This window comes from Impatiens glandulifera, chromosome 7 (assembly GCF_907164915.1).
Source record: "Impatiens glandulifera chromosome 7, dImpGla2.1, whole genome shotgun sequence".
Classification (NCBI taxonomy): domain Eukaryota; kingdom Viridiplantae; phylum Streptophyta; class Magnoliopsida; order Ericales; family Balsaminaceae; genus Impatiens; species Impatiens glandulifera.
In genome coordinates, this window is record NC_061868.1 from 32,751,776 (window position 1) to 32,757,775 (window position 6,000).

Here is a 6,000-nt window from a genome sequence, read left to right on the forward strand (position 1 = left end):
CCAAGGCAGTTATGGGCAGAAGGCATGAGTTGTGCTTCTCATGTCATCAATCGAGTTCCGCTTAGCCCTAATGAGTTCAAATCTCCATTCGAGATGCTTTTTGGTTTAAGCTAAATGTTAAACATTTTCGAGTTTTTGGATCTACTTGTTATGTTCATATTCCAGACTCGAGAAGGAGCAAATTGAATGCGAAGGCAGTCAAATGCGTGTTTGTCGGCTATGACTCGAGAAGGAAAGGGTGGCGGTGTATGGATCCATCAACCCACAAATGCACTGTGTCGAGAGATGTTGTTTTCGACGAAATTTCTTCGTACTATATGAAAGATGTTGAAGAAACTGTTCAGATTGATCTTCCCATTCCCACGTCTACGGGAAGCTCCAGTAGTAGTAATAATAGTGATAGGGGGAGCCCTAACTTAGCTCAAGATACTTCAGTTGATGAAGGAGCCAAAGGTGAAAGGTTACCAGGAAGTCCACATCAGGAAGAATGAAGTCAACAACATAATGGGGAATCTCGGCCAAAAAGGAGCATTGTAAGGCCCTGTCGATTCAGGGATGATAATTTTGTAACAACATTTTCTTGTTTCTTGACAAACGCAATAGACGAAGAGGAACCCACTTCTTATAATGAAGCAAAAAATGTCAAGGAATGAGTGGCAACAATGGAGGAGGAAATGCATGCTCTCAAGAAGAATGAGACATGGGACGTTGTTCTGAAGCCTCCTGATACTCAAGCAGTCACATGTAAGTGGGTGTATCGAATCAAGCGAAAGGCTGATGGAAGCATAGATCGATACAAAGCTAGATTGGTCGCTCGAGGATTCTCACAGAAGTATGGAGAAGATTACGAGGAGACATTCAGCCTAGTTGCGAAGATGACGTCAATTCGCACTGTGTTGGCCTTAACAACAAATTCGCGATGGAAGCTGTGGCAATTGGATGTCAAGAATGCATTTCTCTACGGAGAACTTGATCCTTCAATATATATGGAACAACCATCTGGATTTGAGAAGACTGATGGTCCCTAGTTGGTCTGTAGACTTAAGAAGACACTATATGGATTAAAGCAAACCCCGCGTGCTTGGTATGGAAAGATTGCAGAATATCTTCAATTTTGTGGGTATAAGGCTTCACAATCCGACTCAAGTCTATTTATAAAGAAGAATTGTGGACAGATGGTGGTGGTGCTTCTTTATGTGGATGACATAATCTTGACGGACAGTAACTATGATGAGGTTGCTCGTGTACAAGATGAGCTCTCGCTTCGTTTTGAGATGAAGAAGCTTGGCGAACTTGGAACTTTCCTTGGTCTGCAAATCGAAAATTTCGATAAAGGGTTGTTTGTATCGCAGATTAACTAAGAAAAAAAGTTGGTAGAAAAATTTGGTATGACTGATGGAAAAAAGAGATATACTCCTCTCGACGTAAATCCTAAACTTAGTCGAGACGAAGGAACATGTCTACTAGATCCTCGTCCTTATCGTGCTCTTGTGGGAAGTTTGATTTATCTGACTATAACAAGGCCTGATATTGCTTATGCAGTTGGAGTGGTGAGTCGATACATGCAGGAGCCAAGGAAACCACACCTCGAAAAAGTGAAGAAAATTCTAAAGTATATTAATACCTCACTAGATATTGGTCTACTCCACGAAAAAGATGCAAAATTCGTCTTGCAAGGATATGCAGATACTGACTTTTCTGGAGATCAAGACGATCGAAGGTCCACGTCTGGGTTTGTTTTTCTTTGTGGAAACACTAGTATACCTTGGAGTAGCAGAAAACAAGGACCGGTATCCTTATCTACAAATGAAGTATAATACAAAGCATCAGCTCACGCAGCACAGGAGTGCATATGGCTTCGTAGACTCTGGGAGAATTTTCATGTCAAGTTTGATTAGCCAGTTCCTATACATGGAGATAATTTGAGTGCTATTAAGTTGACTTCAAATTCTGTGTTTCATGCGAGGAAAAAACACATTGAGTTGGAGCATCACTTTATTCGTGAAAAAGTATTAGAGGGAATCATTGAGATGGTTGCAGTAAGGAGTGAAGACAATGTTGCTGATATCTTCACAAAAGCACTTCCTAAAGGTCCTTTTGAAAATCTACTATCTAAGTTGGGTCACTTTAAGGGAGTGTTAGAAATTAAAGTAATAATAATAATAATTAAGGAGTTTTTGGTTGTTAAAGAGCCTCTTGGATTGTCCAAGACTCTTGATCTTATCTAGTAAATGAGACTCTTCATGTCTCTTAGTTTAATGTCTTAGTTATGCTTTACTTTATTTAAGGATTGTAATCGTGTTCTTATTCTATCAATTTCAATAGACAGATTTTCATCCAAGGTTATTTTCATTCTCTAAATTTTCTATTCACTTTCTAATATATTGTTCACGATTCGATTATCGAAGTCCTGATTGTGACTTCGTTACAAAACTAAGCCTAGAATCTTTAAAAATGTAATCCAAGACTAGGTTTGGAAAAGGAATTGGAATTAAATTTTTTTTTGAAAGGTTTGTTCTAAAAAAAAATAAAAGAACAAGAATCATCATTTGAGAGAATAATATAATTGAGGTAAAGAAAATTTATGAGAAGTTGCTGTCTATATGTCGGGAATGAAGAGATAAAAGCCAGGAAAAGGAACAGTTGTTTATGATTAAAAGTTTGGTAACAAAATCACATTCTTTTTCCAATGTATAAAAACATAAGGTATCTTATTCATTATATTGATTTTGAACTAAAAAAACAATATAAATTTATTAAATATATATAATTAAAATATATTTTACAATATTATTTTTATTCAATCAATATTAGAATAAGATATTTAAAAATATATTCTTCAAACCCTTTTATTTATTCAAACAAATTAAAAATTATAATCCAATGTTTCCATTTTTTAAATCACCATTAATATCTAAATATTTTACAATTTTTAAAATAATATATATATATATATATATTATTAAAAAGTTTAAAAAGAACATATTATATTAATATTGTATTTTAAATTATTTATTTTATAAATTTAAATAAATTCACTAATTATTTAAAAGTATATTATAAATATATATATATATATATATATATATATATATATATATATATATATATATATATATATATATATAAAAGATATTGTATATTTTAAATAATTATTATTGTAATTAAGAATATTTGTTTACTAGTGACAACATTTTGTTGTTAATAAGTATATATGATAAATATGATACAATTTATAATTTTTTTAATATAAATAACATATATTTTGATGGTGGATAAATTTAATTAAGAATCCAAAAAAAAACTATATTTAATTCAATAGAATAGAGAAATAATTTTTGAATATTTTTAGTTGCTCAAAGTGATTAATAATTAAGTATTTCACCCAACAGAATGCAGAAATAATTTTTGGATATATTTTTGGTTATGTTTGTGTAAAAAGAGTGTAGTTGGATAAGATATGAATATCTTCTTAGAAATATTTTTTAATTTAAATATATATGGAAAAATATTTTATGGATTCTTTTACAATTGAAAAATATTTAATCTTAATTTGATTCTATTGACTATATTAAATTTTATGAAACTCTATCAGAAATAAATCACGTAAAATTAAAATAATTAAACGTAAAATAAATTATAATTATAATTCAAGATATTTAATTATTAAAATATATATAAAAATTGTGAAACATTTCAAAAAAGTTTTAAAAGGATGTTAATAAAATTAAAAAATTTTATAATTTTAATTATTAAATTACTTATTTTATTAATTAAAATACTAAAATATATTTACTTTATTTAAATAATTATTTTTAATAATTAAACCAATTAAAATTAAAAAAAATTAAGATTTAAAAAAGATTAAGATTGAGTACTTCTTAATTAATTAATTTCTTTCTTACTTAATTTTCAAATAATTTTTCCCAAAATACCCATATTTTTATTCACTCTCAAATTACTCACATCTCTCTAAATCATTAATTAACTTTTTAATTACGTCTCTTCCCCATAAAATCCATTAATTACATTATTTTATAAATATATATAATTAAAATTAATAACATATATTTTATTTTTACTTAATTTTATAAATATAATATATATAATTAAAATTAAATATTATAAATTAATAATTTATTTAAATAGTTTAAACTAAACAAAAATATATTATATTATATAAATATTAAAATAACACACGTAATACATAAATTTTAAATTATATATTTTGTTTGTACTTAATTTTATAAATATAATATATATAATTAAAATTAAATAAATAATAAATTAAATAATTAAAATAAATATTATAAATTAAAATAAAATATATAAAATAAATCTTAAATAAAATAAATTAAACTACACCTTAAATTAAATTTCATAAATCTTAAAATATTTATAAAAATATAAATTTAAAAAACTTTAAAATAAAATAAATTACATAAACTTTAAAATATTTATAATATTTTACCATTTTTACAAAAAATATTGCTAGGTTAATATTTATGTAATATATGTGTTATTTTAATATTTATATAATATAATATATTTTATTTTAATATATAATATTAAAATTTTATGTAATATATTTTATTTTTACTTAATTTTATAAATATAATTAAAATTAAATAATTTATTTAAATATTATAAACTAAACAAAAATATATTATATTATATAAATATTAAAATAACACATATATTACATAAATTTTATATTAATATATATATTTTGTTTGTACTTAATTTTATAAATATAATATATATAATTAAAACTAAAAAATAATAAATTAAATAATTAAAATAAATATTATAAATTAAAATAAAATATATAACATAAACCTTAAATAAAATAAAATAAATTAAACCTTAAATTAAATTACATAAATCTTAAAATATTTAAAAAAATAAAAATTTAAAAAACTTTAAAATAAAATAAATTATATAAACTTTAAAATATTTATAATATTAACCTTTTTACAGAAAATATTGTTAGGTTAATATTTATGTAATATATATTATTTTAATATTTATATAATATAATATATATTATTTTAATATATAATATTAAAATTTTATGTAATTTAGTTTATTTTAGTTTATAATATTTATTTAAATTATTTAGTTTAGAATGTTTAATTTTAATTATATATATTATATTTATAAATTTAAGTAAAAAAAATATATGTGTTATTTTAATATATAATATTAAAAGTTTATATAATGTATTTTATTTAGTGTATAATATATATTTAAATTATTTAATTTATAATGTTTAATTTTAATTATATATATTATATATATTATATTTATAAAATTAAGTAAAAATAAAATATATGTGTTATTTTAATATTGATTTAATATATATTATTAATTTTAATTATATATATTTATAAAATAAAGTAATTAGTGGATTTAGTGTTAAAACGTGTAATTAAAAAGTTAATTAATGATTTAAGTAGTTTGAGAATATAAATGAAAAATAAGTATTTTGTTGTGAAATTTGTTCCTTCTTAAATGACACTAGGTCAACCTATCTTCCTTTAATTACTAACCTACTTTTATTTATTTTATATTTTTACAAAATCCATACAAAAACAAAAACATAAGGATACAAAATCTTTTAAATAATGTGAATAATGATAGTAGTGACTCTTATATATTTAAATAATTTATAAAGTAAAAAATTAATAAGAACGGTGCAAAGGTCAAGACAGAAGTGATTAGTTGGAGAAAGGATTCTTTGTTCCTATTTTTGTATGTTCCCTCTCTATGTCTCTCACATATCACATAAGGAGTGGTAATATTTTAATATAATAAAACATTTTTTCTTTTATTATAATATTACCCTCCCCATGTGAGAGCCCATCGGACTAGTTGGCTCCAACTATACACTAACTTAGTTTTTGGGTTAAATACTTATCTAGTGGGATTTTGAAGTTTTCAAACAAAGCAATAAGTCAGATTCTTCATTATTACAATCTATTGTATACCAAGAAATGT